Below are 21,555 nucleotides of genomic sequence, written 5' to 3'. Positions count from 1 at the left end.
GCTTATGTCAATGAAGATCAAGTGGTGGGTTTTTTTTAAATTAAAAGAGGATTAACGCTGATGTGCAGGATCAGGTCTGCCTTGGTTACCGTCGGCGCCCTTAGCAACCGCCTTCGAGACGGAGAGTTTTCCGGTTGTAAACAGACGCACTTCCGGCGCCGGGTGCGTGGGCGTGGGCGGGGGCGGGCGAGGAGGCCGCTGGAGGTCGCTCTGACTCCACGCGGAGATGCTGAAAGGCAAATTGTTGTCCTGGTTCTTATTCATTCCATGGTTCACAATGGAAGAGTTACTGTGGCGACCGCCCTCTGAGCTGTGTTTCCAGTTTGGGTCCTTTTCCCCACATGCCCCTTTTAGCCCATGCAAAAGGGCGCGAGGGCAGCTTTCCAAATTAAACCCTTTGGGTGGTAATTTCAGAAAAATGAAAAGCAAACAAACGGGGAACGACAGAACAGTCAACATCCAGGAATTGAGTAAAAGAGTCAAAACTATATAAGGAAATTAAGTTTATATTTAATAGTGAAATAATGGGAAGGGTTATATTTTTACACGGAAAAGGATTGAGACTTGGCAAGCCTGGGAATAATGCATTAGGGATAGCAAAGACATGCAAAACACTTGTTTTCAATTGGTACACTTAACCAATTCCACATTGCATCCACCAGATGTTTGCTACCCTTCCAGAGGAGATCATAGTGGTAAATGTGTTAGAATCATATCTCTCAAGACTGGTTTTTTTTTTTTGCTTTTACGAAATGGAAGGGCATGGCATGGTCTGGACATTTGGTTGCTAATCAGGGATTTTTTTTTAAAAGGTCATAAATTCACCTCGGAACTGTCAACAAGCAGGCCTCTTCCAACAAATCACCCGACGCATATGGTAGTTGAGAAGGAGTTCTTTTAAATTAATTTAAAATTTTTTTAAAGGGATGTGGGCATCGCTGGCTAGGCCAGCATTTATTGCCCATCCCTAATTGCCCTTCAGAAGGTGGTGGTGAGCTGCCTTCTTGAACCGCTGCAGCCCCTGTGCTCCAGGTACACCCGCAGTGCTGGCAGGGAGGAAGTTCCAGGATTTTGACCCAGCAAAGTGCAAAGCATTTTAATTAATGAAAGCTGAAAGACAAAAAGGTAATCACGTGGCAGAGGCAAACCTTAATTTGAACCTGTGGTTTTGATTTCAGTCTTGTTGGGGAACAAGCTGAGGAAGGAAGGAAGGGCACCCTAGCTGACTCCCTCCCTCTACCTTACTTAAAATTGTGTATGACTATCAACCTGTAGCTAGAGAACCCTCATCTGAGTGTAACCAGTCTGCATTTGGACCTGCCAAGCTGAAACCAGTTGGTGAGAACTTCCAGACACCGACCAGGACGTGTCTTCACACGAGAGAATTTCAGGTCGATGGCATCGAGACCCTGTGGACTTTACCCTTTGTTTTATAACGCCCATCCTCCAAAGCCCATCTCTGCAGAGAGACTCTATCTGTTTGTCCTTTGTTTGTCTGTGTGTGTGCTGGGGGAATTCTGTAGGAAGAGATAGTTATACTTTCAGATTACAGTTGTGTGTTAACTAGTATTTGTAACTTGTTAAAATAAGTTTTGTTTTATAATAAATTAATCATTCTGAGTTTTTTGAAAGAAGCCTGGTCAGAGTCTCTTTTCTTCTGGGTACTAGAGATATAGGTACACAATTGGCCATTTTGGTGAGAAAATTAAACATTTAAATTAATAGTATGGCCTGCGGAGTAGTGGGGCTTGATAATTCGCGCACTCCTCCCATCCTGGCCTAACAAATGGCACTGGATTAATAATCCAGTGGTCCAGGCTAATGCTCTGGGGACTTGCATTTAAATCGCAACATGACAGCTGACGGAATTTAAATTTAGTTAATATATCTGGAACTGGAAGCTAGCGTCAGTAATAGCGACCATGAAACTATCATCACTTGTAAAAATCTATCTGGTTGACTACTGTCATTTAGGGAAGGAAATCTGCTGTGACCTACGTATAACTCCAGACCCATAGCATTCTGGTTGATGGAGTATAAAGTCTGGCACATATGGGGTTAACATGGGACTGAGTACAGTACCACCCACACAGTGATGTAAGACCTGCACCTTGGGGTCAGTCTAGTGTTGGACAGAGCTGTATGCACAAGCAAGCATGGAGACAGCTCCTAGCTTGAATGCTCTACTTTATATGTACATAGTTCTTGTAGTTAATAAATACATCCAGTTAACTTACTTGATACAATGAAGACTTCATTAAGACCTACCGAACAGTATCCAACACCATACAACATGGTGGCAGCGAATGGAAAAACCCAAAACCTCACAAAAATGGAAAAAAAAACTAAAATCCTGCAAGACTAAAGAAAAATTTGAAGAAGCATTCTGACCTGAAGAAAAGCTCGAGAAGTAGAGGAAAATTGCCAGGGAAAAATGCCAAAGAAAGGCTTGGAAGCTGAAGGCAGAAATTTAAAATTCCTCACTACAACAGAAGACTCCATAGGATCTCTTGGAAGTCCAGCTTTAATTCCAGAGTACAGAGTCAGCAGACCTAGCAGGGGTGAGCTAAAGCTTTTAAATTCCAGGATGAAGCAAGTTCTGAGAAACTTTTAAATAGTTCGGTGGTCAGAAATTGCCATTTAAAAATTCTGTTGAATTCCTGGGTCGGGGCCTGAACACGTTGCATCCGAGAAATTAATTAATTAATTCAGAAGAATCCGACTAAAGAATCAACATTAAAGACCAGCAAAGGCCGGAATTCGATGCTTTCACAACCCTAACGCATAGCGCTGAAATTGAGAAGTCTGCAGCCAGTCAATCCAAGCAGTTATTGTTTAAAATTTTCTCAAGGCTCAGCGTGAGCGTCATTACAGCTGGAGCTCATTAAAACTGGCATGCACAGGTAAACCGGCATGCACAGGTAAACCGGCATGTACAGGTAAACCGGCATGCACAGGTAAACCAGCATGCACAGGTAAACCGTTATGTACAGGTAATCCGGCATGCACAGGTAAACCGTTATGTACAGGTAAACCAGCATGCACAGGTAAACCGTTATGTACAGGTAAACCGGCACGCACAGGTAAAACGGCATGCACAGGTAAACCGTTATGTACAGGTAAACCGGCATGCACAGGTAAACCGTTATGTACAGGTAAACCGGCATGCACAGGTAAACCGTTATGTACAGGTAAACCAGCATGCACAGGTAAACCGTTATGTACAGGTAAACCGGCATGCACAGGTAAACCAGCATGTACAGGTAAACCAGCATGCACAGGTAAACCGGCATGCACAGGTAAACCGTTATGTACAGGTAAACCGGCATGCACAGGTAAACCGTTATGTACAGGTAAACCAGCATGCACAGGTAAACCGGCATGCACAGGTAAACCGTTATGTACAGGTAAACCGGCATGCACAGGTAAACCGTTATGAACAGGTAAACCAGCATGCACAGGTAAACCGGCATGCACAGGTAAACCGTTATGCACAGATAAACCGGCATGCACAGGTAAACTGGCATGCACAGGTAAACCCCTTGGGTGGAGCTTTCCAAGCCCGCTGGTGGCAGGTGTGATAGGTGGCGTGTGCAGAAAATATGGCATCACCTGCTTCACGATGACATGAAGGCAGGTTGCGATCGTCGGCTCAGCCTGCTGACGGTGGGCCGTGTTTCCCGCCATCAGTCGGCGGGGAGCTAATTGTAATACATCAGCATATAATTAAAAGACCATCCCGCCAGGCTCTTGGAGCCCCGACGTATCGTCCGTCCACATCAGCGAGAAAGTACGCGACGTGTTTCACAACAGCGCGCAGGTGACATGCACTTGGCGGCCTTCACTTTGGGGGAGCTGAGGTGAGTGAGAAGCAGCATTCTCCACAGCTCGCCTGCTGTTTACAGGTGCAGGGGTGCCGGGGGGTGGGGGCAACTGATGCATGGTCCCAGAGGTGACTGCTGAGGAGGGGTGGGGTGTGTCCGGGGGCAAGTGCTGGCCAACCTCGGAGGTGACAGTTGTCAGTGAGGGGTGGGGGCAGGGTCAAGTGCTGCCCTGGCGTTACATCCCACGCACGGACAATCGAGGTGGGGGGCAGGGTAAGCGAGGGACGTGGTCATGCATTAAGGACACCTGTATGAACTGACCATGCCTCTGCCACTGAGACAGATCAGGCACAGCCACAGTGATATGATTGGGGTCGGGCTCCTAGCCTGCCCACCCATGCAACGCAGAGGCACCAAAGTGCCACCAAACACTCCATACCTTACCGAATCCCGCCCCCCCCCCCCTCCATCGAACCCCGCACCCCCCCAGCACAGACTTCGAGTTTGCCACCACTTTATTGGACTGCGGAGCAGTTGGACTGCACACATTATACAATCTCCTCGCCAATTCTGGCCGTGTAGCAGTCACTGCTGGAGGTGCTCACAGCCCCTTGCAATCTCAGCATCCTGGTTTGGACCAGTTTCCCCCATGTCGCAAGCTGACAGGGCAGCCATGCAGTGCACTCATCTCTGGCCATCCGAGGGGTGACCAGCACTCGCCGCGAAGCATTAAGGGATGGTCACACAAGGCCAGGAAGATGCTAAGTACAGCCACATCTCTCTCCCTTTTATGCTGCAGGAGGATCACATCAGGATCATGGATCCTGATGACCTAGCTGTATGCCTGATGGCCTACAGAGACCGTGGAAGACTGAGGGGAGAGCAACTGAGGCTCCTGGCTGCACAAAGGCAGGAGCACCAACCTCATGAAGAAGGGGCAGCAGAGACTCCCGCACACGCTGCCCAGGAGCGACAGCGAGCCGTGGCTGGTCGATGCCTAGCGACACCCAGGGTCTATAGACACCGCCTGCCATTCCTGCAGGTGACTGTGAACCAGTGTCGCTGACGACTGCGCATGTCTAGGGACCTGATGGCTCACATCTGCCACTTACTGTGGGACTTGGCGCCAAGGGGACATGGAGGGCATCCACTGCCAGTGGCTGTGAAAGTGACCGCGGTGCTCAATTTCTATGCTAGTGGCTCCTTTCAGGGCTCCACAGGTGACCTCTGTGGGATTTCGCAATCCACCACCCACAAATGCATCCATGAGGTCACAAATGCCATCTTCTCCATGCCACACAACTTCGTGCATTTCGCCTGGGACCTGGACATTGGATTCGCCCTGAGCTCAGGATTCCCACAGGTGCCGGGTGCGATTGACTGCACTCATGTGGCATTCAGGTCTCTGTCGCTACACTCAGTGGACTTCATCAACCGCAAGGGCTTCCACTCGGTGAACCTGCAGCTGGTGTGCGACTACCAGAAACGCATCCTGCAGGTGTGCACACGGTTTCCAGGGAGTATGCATGACGCTTACATCCTGAGTCGCTCGCAGATCCCTGCAGTCTTCAAGGGTCCACAGAGGCTGCAGGTTTGGCTCCTTGAGGACAAGGGCTACCCACAGAGGCTGTGGCTGGCAACACCTGTGTGGTGGCCTCAGACTGCAGCAGAGCGACGCTATAATGACGCTCATGCTGCAACTCGCAACTTGGTGGAGCAGACCAGCAGGATACTGAAGATGCGGCTCCAGTGCCTGGACCGGTCTGGTGGAGCCCTGCAATACAGTCCTCAGAGGGTGTCACGCATCGCCACCGTCTGCTGCGCCCTTTACAACCTGGTGCTCCAACGGGGAGAGGAGCTGGCTGAGGAGGAGCTGGAGGTGTCCTCGGATGAGGAGGACGCCGACGGGGATGAGAGTGGGGGGGTCCTTGGTGGTGATGATGATGGGGATGAGGCTCTCGCACTGGCTAGAGGAGGCAGGCACACTTGGGAGGCCCTCATAGCTTCAAGGTTTGTGAAGGATGATGACGACATGCAGTGAAGTGTCCCCATAGATCCTTACATCACAGTTGTGAATGTTTGACTCCAGTCTGGTTTATGGCAGCACCAATACCCTCTTGAGAGAATGCTCCTGTCATGGATATGCAGTGGAGGCCCTAATCGTCACTCGATCACAGGAGGATGATGACAACATACAGTGAGGACACTCCATAGATCTTCACATAGCCTCTGAGAATGTCTGACTCCTGTCTGGCTGAAGGCAGCTCGCTCATAATCCAGGTTCATGGCCATCTCAGAGACGCAGCCATGAAACCTTAGATGCATCTGATGTTGTGTCCGCCTTCAGCACCTCAGCCCTTCAGGAGATGCTGCACAGCATCACTGGTCACAGATGCTGATGTGATGGGGGCCAGTCCCACCTGAAAGGTGCTGAGAGCACACAGAGAGAATGACAGAACTCTGTAGTGCCTGCCCACGACATTTTGGCAGCAAATTCAGCACCACCGAGGTGCAGGCATCAGTAATGTTTCCAGGGAGTGAGGCTAGACCATCGCTGTGGTCTGAAGGCTGCCTGGAGAACAGGGAAGAGGCTCTGGACTGAGACACCTGCCTTTTATCTTGTGCAGAACGGTTTCACATCTGAGTGACAAGAATACTGCTCATCAGGACAAGGAGACACAGGTAGGGAGACATTCTTAGGAGCTTATTGACAATAGTGAACAGTATGTACAAGTGATCAACACTCATGCCCAGGCTGTGCAACTACTTTTACCCTAACTTTCCTAACCCTGCCGCTACGTCTTGGTGCTCCCCAGACATCAACAGCAGAGGTGGAGGCAGCCTGCTGACTGTGATGCTCTGTCTGTGATGACTTTGGTGGGTGTTCTCTGGAGGGCCGAGACTTGGTCGGCCCCAGCCTGCTTTTGGGGTCCTGTTTTGTGGCAGTGGCACAAGCCTGCGGAGGTCACAGGAAGAGGGGATTCGGATGGGCCGGTCACTCCCAGAGTCACCTTGATGGATGGCCCCGGAGTGTGCACCTGCTGATCCTCCTCCCTATGGGTGCCCAAGGGCCCCTGGCTGACTCTGTGAGCGGAAGGGGTAGCTGGAGTGAGATCGAGATGCCCAGCACCCCTCTCGCGTACACACTGTTGGAGACCAACTATGGCATCAGCGATGGAGTTCAGCCCATGCAGCGGTGCAATAGTGACATCCTGGACCAAGGTCTCCATGGTGGCTGCCATCCTGCCAGTTGACCTCGGTGCGTTGCAATGCCGGCGCTTTCACCTCAGCCTGAAGATGGACGGACTCCTCCATCATGCCTTGCAATCTGACGAGTGCAATGGACATCCTTTCCTTATGTTCCCTAGCTTGCCTTTGTAGCTCCAGCAACTGTGACATGACCGAGTCCAGAGGCTCGTCATCTGACTTGGACTCACCAACGTTCTGGCCTTCAGTGGTCCTCTTAGTGCTGGGGGCCTGGGAAGTCCCTGCCTCCGCCTGCTGTGGATCAGAACGTGTGATATGCTCATCAGATTGTGACCCAGAGGCTACTTTAAATCTAGGTCCCACCGAGAAGTGTGTCTCTGCGCTGGTGGAGGGTGTGGGTGAGCACTGTGTCGGGACTTCAGGGAGGGTGCCTTCAGATCCCTCTTCAGAGGTTTCTTCAGGGCTTGATTGGAGGCCCTGGGTCATGGACTCTGTTGGCTGTTTGGCAGATGTGCCTGCGAAAGCAAAGGGGAGATAACTAGTGCATGGCAGTGGCCTGTGAAAGAGGACACATCACTCACAGCTTGGTTGTCTGATGGAAGTTGCACTCCTGGATCCTCACTTGGTAGAGCAGCGCCGACCTCACCGTCAGCACAGGACCGGTCCCGGTCATCGCTGGCCAGCTGGATGGTGCTGTTTTCAAATTCTGTCAGAACTTTGATCTCCAGCATCCCTCCACCTGTCTGCGACCTTTCCCTCCTGTTTTGTGCCAGTTTGTCCTGCATGGATAGGGATGGGGAGAGTGGAACAGAATGCCTGCCGGGCCAGATGATAAGTTTGCCCTGCCTGTGTGGGTGGTGAGTGGTCCTATGGACGGGGTGAGGACATTGCATATGTGTGTGAAAGAGTGAATGGTGATGTCCCTTGCATTGGCAGTGAGTGAGGGCCCTGTGGATGTGTGATGGGTTTGTGAGTGTGTGAATTGGGAGTGATGAAAAGAGTGACTTCCCCTGGTAGAATGGAGACCATCTTTCATCCTTTTGCGGCACTGGGTGGCTGTCCTCCTCTGCAGGGCGTTCGTGCTAACCACCGCTGCCACTGCCTCCCAAGCCATGTTGGTGACTTTACTGCCCATCCTGTGCCAGAGCAGGGATAGAGCTCCGGCGGGGCCTCCACGGCACCCAACAGTTGTTCGAAGGACCCGTCGTTGAAGCAGGGGGCCTGCAGTCTTTTTGCCTTTGCTGGCCATGTCTCCCGGGCAGTGGTGGTGAGCTGGTGGCAATGAACGCTTTGCTGATGGCTGCCTTTTAAACATGGCGGCCAGCATGATGCAACAGTGGGGTGATGGCTGGCGGGTGAATGAGAGCCCGCTCACCATGGAAACAGCATGTTTCGCGGGAGTGAATAAATAATGAGACGGGCTCGGGATGATATGGCATAAAAACCTGCCATTTTTGTTGGTGGGTAGGACTCCATTTTACCCATCCGCTACTGCATTTAGTGCAAATCTGGGAAAAATCCACCCTTTGTCTTCAAATGAACAGCAGCACTATCTTGAATTTCAGCAAATTCTTAATGCTGAATCCAAACTTTAACATTTTTTAACCATGGATCAAAAATCCAAATTACCAGATCAGTTTGGACTCATCCATGGGCCAAGCCGAATGGAAAACTTGGAGAAGAAAATGTTTGAACTACCGGAGTACATTAGGTCGAAGTATAAATTCAGAAAAGATCCAGGTTAATAGCATTTATACTGGTCTGGTGAACTTGCTGATGAAGCAATCTTAATGCAATGCATGAATGAATCCTTCACCAGCTTCGATGAACTATTGAAAGCCTTTGACAAATATTTTAATCTTCTAGTTGTGGAGTGCACAGAGATTAAAAGGAAGCACAGAAAACCTCCAGTAAAGTACTGAAAGAGATGAAAGGCAATACTTGAGTAAACCACACAAGGATGCCAGAGAGACAGGGAACTTTCCAGAAGTCTCAAGAATATATCTTTTTAAAAATCCAGACATATTACCTGAATTGCAACAGCAGATGACAGTGTGGGGTGAGCAGCTGGTTATAAATGAAGGAAAACTATCTGATGAAACCCAAAATAAACAAACACTGGCAAAAGGAAAATTGAAGTTCATATCAGAACCGAATTGGAAGATATGAACTCAAGATTCAAGCTGAACATTATACTCTGCCAAGGAACAGCTGATCAGCGTAGAGAATCAACTTTCATGTACAAAAGATGTGTTTGATAAGGAAAAATGAGAACTAATGCAGGAGATGGAGTTGAGTCCACTACCAGATCAGCCATGCCTTTATTGAATGGCAGAGCAGACTCAAAGGTCTGGATGGCCTATTCCTGGTCTTAACTCCTATGTTCCTGTGGCTCTTATGTCATTCCATCCTTCCCATGCCACCCTTGCAATGCCATAAAGAGCACTACATGCTGACAAAAAGAAGCCTATACACCAGTGAAATGGATTTACAGAGTAAAACTTCAGTGAATCATTACTGACCATTGATTTGTCCATTGAACCCACAGAGGGAGACACACTAAAATGATTACTGTTGTCAAATTTGTGAGCCTTGCTTTGCAAAGAGCTTTATGTTTGGTGAGGTTGTTCTGCAAATCTCTGTTGTTCTGATCCTGTTGGGATGATAGTTGGTTAATTAGATATTCTACAAATTTACTGCAGCATTCGGGTACTGAATATATCGAGCATACATATTTTTGACCCATCTGATACAAGGCACATAGAGTAAGACTTAAGGTTCCTTGTTCCATATGCCTCCATGTGTGCAACGCTCAGCCCACCAAATCAACCCACTGACCAATCAGAAAATGCAGACAGCCAGAAACTGCAAATTATTATGATAGATTTGTGTTTTCCACTGCACCTCATCTCTGCTTGAACATTATAAAAGCTTTCAGGACATTCAACATATTAGATGTTAAACCTGTAGATTGGAAATCTGAAATAAAATAATTAAATGCTGGACACACTCAGCAGGTCAGGCAGCATCTGTGAAGAAAGAAACCAAGTTAACGTTTCAGTTCAATGACTTCTTACTGGAAAGATATGACCCTAGTGCAGATTTTAAACAAATTGACATCAAAGCATCCATAGGTTATTTTGGGCATGGGAAGATGTAAAATTGTTAAAAACTATTTAGCATTGCTCTTGACAAGTATGTTAAATGTCTTCACATTAAACAGGAGATAATTGAACTACATGTGCCCTTATTGGGTGAAGATTGCCTTTTGCCAGGTGTAGGGAAATAATAAATGATTTGATTTCATTTTTTAAAAATGGGGTTGGGATTCCACTGCATCTTGTGCACAAAATAAATAATCTGTTGTCGCTAAGCACCTTGAGTTCGGTTCCGAAGCAGAGTCATATTGGACTCAAAACTATTTCTCTCTCTGCAGGTGCTGCCAGACTTGCTGATATTTTCCAGCACTTTCTGATTTTATTTCAGAACTCCAGCACCTGCAGTATGTTCCCTCTACTACTTTGAGTGCAAATTGTTATTAAAGTGTTTTTGTGCCATTTAGAAACATGATGGCCCATGCTCCGATTAAAAGCAGTGTTGTTGAGATTGTTCTGGTTTTTATGGAATTATACATTTTCAGAGGCAAACTATGAATACAATACCTGCAATTCTTCAAATAATTATGCAATAGAAAGCGACGAGAGAACACAGAAAATCCATCAAAATTGCTGTTATTTCAACTGTGTTTTGTTTTATCTTTCTAGTACTTGTTTGCAATGGGATTTGTGCATTTCAAATGCAGAACTTTAATAGTTTTCTCAATGGAGTTAAACTATATTTATCCTATTGGGCAGGATCTTCCAGTCGGCGAGTGGGGGTGGGGCCCGCTCACCGACGCGTAAAATGACGCGGGATGATGTCAGGTGGAACTCCCGATGTCACCCCGTATCATTTCTATTTTCAGGGGTGCAGCCGAATCAGCTGACCTGACAACGGCCTATTGAGGCCATTGAAAAAGTAATTAACATCATTAATGGACCTGCCCGTGCAACCTTAAGGTTGGCGGGCAGGCCGGGAGCCCTGGCAGGCTTAAGAAAAAGCATGAAATCTCTTCCACAGGCGGGATGAAGTTCCATAAGGGTTTTTAAATATTTAATAAAGATTTCAGTAAAAGTTATGGACATGTCCTAACTCATGTGACATTGTCACATGAGGGGACATGTCAGGGAAATCTTGCTATCATTTGTTTAACAATTTTTAATTTGGAGCACATGCGCGAAAGAGTGCACACTCGGCTAGGGGAATCCCCCCAGCCCGCATGGGGAGCGCATAGTGCTTCCTAGCAGACGTCACGCTGGATGGGCCTTAACTGGCCCACCCATGTAAAATGGCGGCGCGCCCCCAGTTGGGGGCGCTGATTGGAGGCGCGCCTGCCTGCGCCCACTCTTGCACTTCCCCCCCAACGGGGGGAAAAATTTTTCCCATTGTGTTTAATGCTTCTATTTTCTGTGTATATTTTACAACATTATTTGCAGGTGATGGACTTCGTGGTTCAGAACACAAGTTCATACATTTCTTTCCCCGTGGACAGCAGAAGTCAACGGCTGGAATTTTCTCTCCGCATTGGCGTCAGGCGCATGGTGGGCATGAGTGGACAATATCGGAACAATTACGGAAGGCCAAAAATCAGTTCCACATTGCTGTGAAACCAGTTTGCGATCGTCTGCTCCACCTGTCAATGGCGGGCCGCCTTTCCCACCGCCGCAAGTCGGGAACATCATTTTAATACATCTGCATGTAATTGTGAGCCCAGCTCACCGGAATCATCCCCCCACGTCAAATTTACTACCCACGTCGCCAGGAAAACATACCGGCCCAGAACACAACTTGACAAGTGTGATGTGCAGATGTCGGGACTTACCTTTAGGGCCTTGCTCACGTTGCGGACATCCGAAGAGCAGAAGATGCTGGAACCCTACAGCTACCGGACCCTGGAGGAACACATGCATCGCATGCTGGCTGGATTCTGATGGACATGGCTCCGCCACAGAGCAACTCATGGAAGGTGGAAGGTCACTGTTGATGCCTGGGGTCTGCTTTGGGACATCAACGCCTTGGCCATGGTCTACTATAGATGGTCGTCAAGGCGGGTGGAGAGCAAAGTCTAGGTTTGACTAGGAAAGGAAAGTGTAGCAGGGTGGGGGGGAGGTGAGGTTGGGAGGGGGGGCATTGATGGTGTCTGGGGGGGTGAGTTTGGGAGAGGGAGGGAGTATGGGGAAGGAGGGTGTAATGGGGGGAGACTGTGGCAACTGAAGAGGCAGGCATAAAGGGGGAGGAAGGTGTAAGGGAAGAAGTTCAGAGGGGCAAAGGAGTCCAGGGGGAGGAAGGAGTAAGGGTGGACGATGGAGTAAGGGTGGAGGGAGGAGTAAGAGTGGATGGAGGAGAAGGTGGGATGTCCAAGTGAGCGTGCAATGGGGGATCTGTAGATCGATGACTGCCTCCTGGGAGCGAAATGAGGGTGGGCATGGTAGGATTGTATGGTGAGAACGAAAGAGGGCAGAGCGAGACGGTATGGTGGGAGGATGAGGGTACGATGATAGCGGCAGAAGGGACGGCGAGGGTAGTTGGTCGGGACTCGGAGGCAGACATGGATACTGGGGGTGGGAAGAAGGAGGTTGGGGAGGTCATTGTGGATGGGGATGGGATTCTCAGAAGGTAGGGAATGTGCATGTTCACCTGGACATCCCAGAAGGAAAAGGGTTCTGGCTGGTAGGTGATGGTGGAGAGGTGGAAGGTGATACCAAGGGTGTTAACAGTGATAGGGGAAAGGACATGGGTGACTGGGGGTGGGGAAAGGACGGGGGAGCTGAAGACATGCTTAACAACCAACATCGAAAGTGAAAGGAGCCTCATGTTGGGCAGGCACAGGTGCTACATGGGAGCTGCAAGTCAGCTCAGATGGACAACTGAAAGAACCCTAGCAGGCAGCACGGAAAATGCTCAGGACATTGAGATGAGTATGGTGGAGGAAGGCTCCACGTGCGTGGGATAATGCTTACACGAGGCTCCAAAAGGCCCTGCCACACACACACACACACACACACACACACTTTTCCCTCCAGAATCACTCGTGGGCCTGCTGCATGCAGCTGAACTACCAGTGGGGGGTGTGGGGCCAATGCAGGAGGAGGACTCATAAAGCCTGTAAATGAAGCTGAAACACACCATTACACACTATTCAGTGAAAGTGAATATATTTTCAGATTATAAAGTGACAAAATGTGTTCACCTGTGCAACCACTTGTGATCAGAAATTCCTAACTTTTCTAGGCCTACCACTTCTTCTAGGTGCTGCCCTGACATCTGGAGACAGCCTGTGGAATGGTTGGCCCTGTTGCCTCTGATGCCTTTGGTGTGGGTCCTCTAGAGAGCTGAGGTCTTGAGGGCCCTTACTTGCTTTGGCTGTCCTCCTGTGGGCCAGTTGCTCCCTCTGCGGTGATAGAGGATGAGGTTGAAAGGGTCACATCACAGGCAAAGGGGACTCGGAGGGAGAGGACAACCTATGAGATTCCTGAGTGGATGACACCGGGGTGTCTAGCTGCTGCTCCTACTCCCTTTGGGTGCCTAAGGGCCCCGGCTTGACTCATTGAGGGGAAGGAGCACCTTGAAGGACATTGAGGTACCCTGTTTCCCTCATATGTTGACACTGCAGGAACTTACCCATGGCTACTGCAATAGAGTGCAGGTCTGCACACATCTTCGCATTCTGCTGGACCAGGGTCTCCATGGCGTCTGTCATCCTCCTCATGCAGACCTCCACATGCGCAGATGTGGGCACCACTTCATCAGAGGGCAGTCAGGCGCACTCCTCCAACTTGCGTGCCACTCTGTCGAGGGCTTCCAACAGCTCCTCGTGATGTTCCCCTGCCTTCTACTGCCTCTCAACGATGAAGTTGGAAGGCCGAATCCAGAGGCTCTTCATCTGACTCGGGCTTCACAGCTGCCTCTTCCCCAACAGTCTTCTGTGTGCAGGGGAGCTCAGCTGAACCTGCTTCCTCCTAATGTGGACACGTGTCTGTGTGGTGACCACCAGATTGTGAACCGAAACCTGCTCTAGATCTAGGTCTCATCGAGGCGTGTGTCTCTGTGCTGGTAGACGGTGTGGGTAAGCGCTGTGACGGGTCTACCAGACTGTTTATTTCCAGCTCCTCAATGGAGGAGGTGTCCTCTTTGCTGGAGGTGGGGATGTGGATGGAGCTGAGGGACTGGCTGGCTGAGGATGTCGGTCGCTTGGCAGAGCTCTCTATAAACCAAAATAGAGATAATTAGTGCATGGCGGCAGAGTCAAAAGCAGGAAAGAGAGCACTCGCAGTTGTGTTGAGAGAAGGATGATGTGGTGCAGGTTTCTCACATTGTTATTTGCCGCTAATCTCACCGTTGCCGCAGGCCTGGTCCATGACCTCACCAGTCAGCGCAATGGCATGCACCTCAAAGTGAGTGAGGGGTCTAATGTGGGCCTCTCCATTCCCCACCCCACCCCAGTTTGGGGCCTCTCCCTGCTGTTGTGAACCAGCTTCTCCTGCATGAAAACAGATGGACAGAGTGAGAGCAGGATGCATGGCACTGTGTGGAATGTTTGTATGGTGAGCAGAGCTTTGGACAGGACGAGGATGTGAGCTTCAGAGGATATGAGCCTCTTGGAAATGTGAAGGTGTGTGTGAGAGTTAGTGGTGTTGTTCCTTGATGTGTGAGACCCCTGTGGATGTGTGATGGGTTTGTGACTGTGTGAGTTGAGGGTGATGAGAAGACTGACTTACCCTGGTGGAATGGATGAGACCATTAATCCTCTTTCAGCACTGGATGGCTGTCCGCTTTTGCCGGGCATTGGCGCTGTCCACCGCTGCCACTGCCTCCCATGCTGGATTGGTGAACTTGCTTGCTGGCCTTTGCCCAGAGAGGAGATAGAGGACATCAAGACGGCCTCCACTGCATCCAGTAGGCGCTCGAGGGAGGGGTTGCTAAATCTGGGGGCAGCACATTTCCTCCCTTTGGCAGCCATCAGTTCTCAGCAGCTTCCTATCCCTTGAAGATTGCCAGTTCTTTATAGGGGTGGCCTTTAAATATGGTGCCCATTTTACTGAAGACCTCAGATGAGGGTGGGGTGGGTGAATCAGAGGACGCCCGCCAGCGACCCAGCATGTTTCCTGGGAATGCGCAATTAATGAGGTGTGTTTGGGACGATACGGTGTAAAAGCCCGCCATTGCAGCTCATGGGTAAAACGTCCTTTTTCTGGCCCGCTTCTGCACTTAGTGCAAATCTGGGATGATCTCGCTCAACATGATTAGGCTGCTGGCTTCTTGATGATTACTGGCTTCTCCCAAGTGTAAGAGGTAATAGATTGCATATTTGTGTTATCGGAGTGCCTCCCAATGAGTTGGCTGCATTCCTTAACTGCAATTCCTTGAAGGACATCCAGCTTGAAAGCAATTGTAAACTGAGTATTATGGAGGTGCGTATATGTTTCCTATGGAGCTGCATAATGCTGCCATATTAGAGGAGTCAAATTTCCCACCAATTTCCCAGCAGTAGTAACAAGTGCCTGGGAGTCTACTGGCAGACAAAGACTATCTTTTGAAAATCTGGCTGTTGATCCTGGTAGGTTACTCTCCAACTCTGGAAGAACAGCACTGCAATCAGAGTCTCAGCAGTACTCATGCTATGAAAGAGTAGGTTATTGGCACCCTGAAAGAATGTTTTGGATCTTTTTGGAGAACTCTGCAATGCAGGTTAGACCATGTTTCCAATAAGCTGCCAGCATGCTGGGTGCTGCATCATGACCACTTATTGTGACTATGGTATGGACGTTGAACATCAGGAAGCCAGCCATGATTCTGAGGAAGAAGATGATGAAGAGGAAGGGGACAACCTTCAGACACACCAGTTGGCAGCTGGTTCACTAGAGACAACCTCTTTCACCAGCAGTTTACATAAAGTTCAGTCCCTTTCCCACAAACCCCAACACCAGCCCAACCCTTCATCAGCAGTCTTCTTCAACATCCTTGCCTCTCCTTCCACACTCCCCAAATGAAATGAACAATGCCCATCAGTTACACTTACGTCACCTGAAAACTCTGAAGCTCTATGAACATACACTAATGATACACAAAGGTTCCAATTCTGTATGGTCTTCAAACAATCAAATAATTGTGGATGTTAAAGATCCCAAGGGATTATTTGAAAAAGAGCAAAGGAGTTCTCTTTGTCCTGGTCTCAAAACCGACAACCCCCAAAAAATAACTGGTTGTTTATGCCATTGCTGTTTTAGTTGTGCATTTGCCTACTGAATTAAACTTCTGAGCAATTCATTGGCTGGAAAGTGCATTGAGACATTCTGTGGATATGAAAGATGCTATAGAAATGCACCTCTTTCTGCATACATTTTTGTCAATAGTGCAATTTTTTTGTGATAGTTTCTCAGCAAATCAACGTTATATATATTTTTTAAATTTCTGCAGTTTTTTTTTCTTTTCATTTGCCTCCTCAGTACAAATGAATGTTCTTATTTTGTTTTCAGAGACATTATAAAACTAAGAATTCAAAATTAGCTCTCCCTGTTAGTGGGTCAACTGGTGATAAACCAAACCTATTTATTAAACTCGTACTCAACTAAAACTCTGCTGCCCTCATCTTAATTTGCACCAAGTACCTTTCAGCCATCACCCTGTGCTTGGTAACCTACACTGGCCTCCGGTCCACCTCATTTTTAAAATTGTCTCCCTATCTTTGTAGCTTTCTTCAACCCTACAACCCTTCTAGACATCTGAGTTCCTCTAATTCTGGCACCTTGCACATCCCAATTTTAATTCTTTCACCATTGGTGGCTGCACCTTCAGCTGCCTCGACCTTAAGTTCTGGAATTCTCTCCCTAAATTTCTCCACCTCGCTACTTCTCTCTAATCCTTTCAGGTGCTCATTAATTCTCTTTGACCAAACTTTTGGTCATCTGCTCTGATATCTCCTTCTGTGGCTAGGTGTCAAATTTTGGTGGTAAATCTTTCGTGAAATGACTTGGGTTTGGCTATGTTGAAGGCACTCTCTAAATGTAGTTTATTGGTGCTATGAAGGCCATCAGGCCTTCTTTTCCATTGGATGTAACTGAGTCAATAGTGGTCAAGATAGAATCCACATTCTAAGAACTACAAATGCTATTGTACTGTTGCTGTCGTTGACCATTGTATTTTGGCTGAGGAATATCAGATCATCATTTGGTTTCATGTTCTGGGCAGAAATTAGGGGAATAATAGCTCAGGATCTGAATGATTTCTGGTTAAATCTGTGTCACATTACTTTCAATTTGTTAAGATTGTTCTCAGAAATTTCGAAGTGGAATGTCCAAGTTGATTCCCCCACCTTACAGCTCTGTATTCAAATTGCCCTGCATGATTCAATTATATCCATCATTTCCCCAACAATGTTATTTAGTAGAGTCTTGAGGCAAAGGTTCAGTATTATAGTTAAGAGAGCCATAGGGGTGGATTTTATGCTTTTTGGAGGGGTGCAAGAGGCCAACCCGGAAGTGCGCAGTTCACCAACTCCCACCCCCGTCCTTTGTACACGTCGACTAAAGTGTGTTGTAGCCAATTAGCGGCTGCCTGGCGGGAAGCTGGCCAACTAGGTGAGGGAAGGGTTGGCAGCGCGCCCAAATGGCCCTCTAGGGAGTGTCGTCTGGCAAGTGAGGGGTCAGGCTGTGAACCAGAAGTCAGTCACAGGTACCCATTTAAAAGCACCCTGGCACGGGTTGGTGGCAGCTACAGGAGAAATTACGGTGTTCAGGGATAAGTGCATTACCCGAAGGCTGTTTTGGAAGCCATTGAAGTATTTGAGATGCAAGAAATAAGAGCATTTTTTGGTGACTATTGTGTCAGCAGTGTCTCATTCAGGACCCTTGCCAGGAATGAAAGAACGTCTGAACTTTTACTCTTTAACTTTGTTTTTCTCTCCACACAGGAAGGAACTTAACTTGTGCTTTCTTCAGCTTTATATCCGCAAGGAATAATGAAGGGCAGCTGGAGGGGCCCAGACCAAGGACGGTCCCATGGTTCAACAATGACTCCCTGCGTCCCTCCTCCAGGCTGTGAATGATCGGCGGGAGGTGCTCATGCCAGCGGATGGGAAGAGGAGACCTTCCCGCTAGGCCAGACAAGCCTGGACAAAGGTCGCAAAAGTGGTCAGTAGCCATGAGGTGGCCTGCAGGACATGACTGCAGTGCCATAAGAGGCTCAATGAACTCTTATGATCTACCAGGGTAAGTGTGCAACCATTTCACAGATGGACCTATATGGAAGGGTATGAGGGGTGATGTGTGTCAAGTGTGGGATTGTCTAGTGCCTTGTCCAAGTGCACAAGGGGACACAAAGCAGACATGCCTCTCTGCATGGCATGGGGGAATTCTGTGGCAGTGGGGGTGGGGGGCTGATTTCTGAATTGTAAGACTTGTTAGTTAGCAAGGATCACTGAGAAATGTTGGCTGCTGACAATGGATATGTTGGGCACACAAATGAAAGCAAGATTTTCCGATAGAAGATTAATTACAATGTCCATTTTACTTTCCAGGAAAAGAGAGCACATAGTGCCCAAAAGGGGGCAAGGACAGGAGGTGGACCTGCAAATCTGGTCATTTCACTCTGTTGGAGAGGAGATGCTGGAGCTAGCAGCAAACCAATGGAGTTGTTCCGTTGACCTTGGAGATGCTGGAGGACAGGCCCGGGCTAGTGAGATTCCAAGGCGCGTACATCTCTCCTGCAAATATCATGCTGAAGGACTGGGGGGGCTGAAACTGGAGAAGATAGTGGGGTGATAGCATTGATGGGTTTAGCTTTGGAGGCTTGCAGAATTTGGGGAGAAATGTTGAAGATGCTGATGTTTCAACCATGGTTACTGTCGCCCAGTAGTGAGTGAGAGTGTGTATCTGTAGGAAGCATGTATCTCTGAAGTCATCTCAAATGAAGATGGTGACCTTCATAATCATTGCTTGTTTTCCCCCCGCAGCTCCAACCACCAGCCAAGAAGATGGACCGTTAACCTCTGAGGAGGAGGAGGGAGCCTCAGAGGGTGCACTATCACATCCTTGCACAACACCTAGCACCAGTGCAGATGCACGCACCTCAGTGGGTATGCCTGACTCGGCTGTAAGGGAACCACACGCTGGTACAAGCACATCACAGTCACAAAAGCAATTGTAGGAGACTGAGATATTGCAGGCCTCTGACAGTCAGAGGAGTGCTGGAGGCCACCTTGATGCTGGGTCCCAGGCTGATGATGAGCTTCTGGAGTCATCCGTCAGGCAGAAGATGCTGGACGTACAGTGCGAGGTACATGGGCATGTGGCAGAGATTCCAGAGAGGTTGTGCACACTGGCACGAACAGTGGAGGAGTCCATCCAGGCCGTGAGCACTGTGTGATCGCCCACTGTTCAGTACGCATGGCTTCCTCTATTTAGAGACTTGCGACTGTCCTGGAGGGCCAGACTCAGCAGCTCACTGATGGGAAACTGGGTACGCGTTCTGACCTCTGTTCCATCATCTGAGTGTCCAGAGTCAAGGCAAGAGGGGCATGAGGATCCTCAAGTTGTGGATGAGCAGCTGCTGTCGCCATTGGGGGGCACCTCTCAGGGTGCTTCTGATGGGGACGGATGCTCCTCTGCCCCTCTACCGTTGGCACAAATGCCTTCAAATGGCAAGCAATAGATGAGACTCCTGTCATTGTGCAGTAGACCCCCACCATGCTGGAACCCTCACAGCCTCAGGCAACCAAAGGGTACCCGCCAAAGTCATCCCATGCAAAGGGGCATATGAGTCCGCAGATTGTATCCGGCACAGCTGGCAACGAGGAGCAGCACCACGCTGTGGCATCCTAAAAGGACTCAAGAAAATACCACATTAGTCACACATGAGTTCACAAGGCTGATTATGTGGTTCTGATAGTTATGAAAAATGATATTTTAATTTTATATGAAATCACTGTTGTTTGCACTTGCTGCTGCAACTTCATTAGTGTTTCATGTATGTGATGTGGTGGTTTGGATTTGGATTGATTAATGCTGTCGATGGAGTTAGTGTTCATGTGGGTCCCTCTGATCGGCCTCATTAGATCCCTCAACATTGAAACATAAATAGGCGAGCCTGGTAATTATGTTTGGGATGGGAGAGATGAGGAAGAGGTGAGTATGACAAAGCTGGTCTAGTAGATTGAATTGGACATTACTAGGTAAATCTTTGCATTATTAAAGAATCGGGCATCTCTTTGCCATCCAGCACTTTTTGCACTGGCTTCCACGGCTGGTTGGCATGGCTCACGCTCCTTGCGGTCAGATTCCTCCACAGACTCCTCCTTGTCAGAGGATGCGGCTCATTCTATGAAATCCTCCTCTGCCAGGGCATCCCTCTCTGGATCGCCAAGCTGTGTTATGCACAGCAGACCACAGCCATCAGCGACACGAGCAGGTGAATATTGCAGTGCGGCACCTGAATGGCCCAGACATCTAAATTTCATTTTGTTTGCTCAATGATGGCCCTGGTAGAAGTGTGGCTCTCATTGTACCGCTTCTCTGGATTTCTGACTGACCCATCTCTTGAGAAAGTATACCTTATCTCCCAGAAGCCAGCCATCTAAAGGTTCTAGTGAACATCCCTGGCACCTCGGAGTGCCTAAGTGTGAATGAATCATGACAACTCCCAGGATACCGTGCACACACTTGCATTAGGGGGGAGGCGGTGGCAGTGGCCATGTGATATTCTTACTGGACTGGTAATCCAGAGTTTCAGGGTAATGCTCAAGGGACCCAGGTTCAGACTCCACCAGGGCAGATGGTGGAATTTGAATTCAATAAAAATCTGAAATTAAAAGTCTAATGATGACCACAAAGCCATTGTCTATTGTCCTAAAAACCCATCTTGTTCACTAATGCCCCTTAGGGAAGGACATCTGCCTCACCTGGTCTGGCCTACACCAGATCTGCAGTAATGTGGTTGACTCTTAAATGCCCTCTGAAATAGCCTAGCAAGCCACTCAGCTGCATCAAACCACTAAAAATTCAATAAAATGGAATGAAACTGGACAGACCACCCGGCATCGATCTAGGCACCGGAAACGACATAGGCAAACACAGCCCTGTCGACCTTGCAAAGTCCTCCTTACTAACATCTGAGGACTTGTGCCAGAATTGGGAGACTAGTAAAGCAACAGCATGACATAGTCATACTCACGGAATCATACCTTTCAGATCATGTCCTAGACACCATCATTACTATCCCTGTGTATGTCCTGTCCCATCCGGACAGACCCAACAGAGGTGGCAGGACAGTGGTTTACAGGTGGGAGGGAGTTGACCTGGGAGTCCTCAACATCGACTCTGGATCCCATGAAGTCTCATGGCATCAGGTCAAACATGGGCAAGGAAACCTCCTGCTGATCACCACGTACCACCCCCCTTCAGCTGATGAATCAGTGCTCCTCCATATTGAA

The 21,555-nt window shown here is 48.7% G+C and overlaps 1 protein-coding gene across 1 annotated transcript in view; it reads right to left on the bottom strand.

Moving 5' to 3' along the window:
* Positions 1–122, bottom strand: part of ccdc39 (coiled-coil domain 39 molecular ruler complex subunit) — a 126,180-nt gene extending 126,058 nt beyond the window's left edge. The window contains exon 1 of the mRNA XM_078563966.1: positions 3–122. The gene's annotated coding sequence lies outside the window, so the exon portion shown is untranslated. The remainder of the gene's footprint in view (positions 1–2) is intronic.
* Positions 123–21,555: the final 21,433 nt, after the last annotated feature.

This window comes from Cetorhinus maximus, chromosome 19, assembly GCF_964194155.1.
Source record: "Cetorhinus maximus chromosome 19, sCetMax3.hap1.1, whole genome shotgun sequence".
Lineage (NCBI taxonomy): Eukaryota > Metazoa > Chordata > Chondrichthyes > Lamniformes > Cetorhinidae > Cetorhinus > Cetorhinus maximus.
The sequence above is the reverse complement of the archived record's forward strand: the minus strand, read 5'-3'. Positions and strand labels throughout refer to the sequence as shown.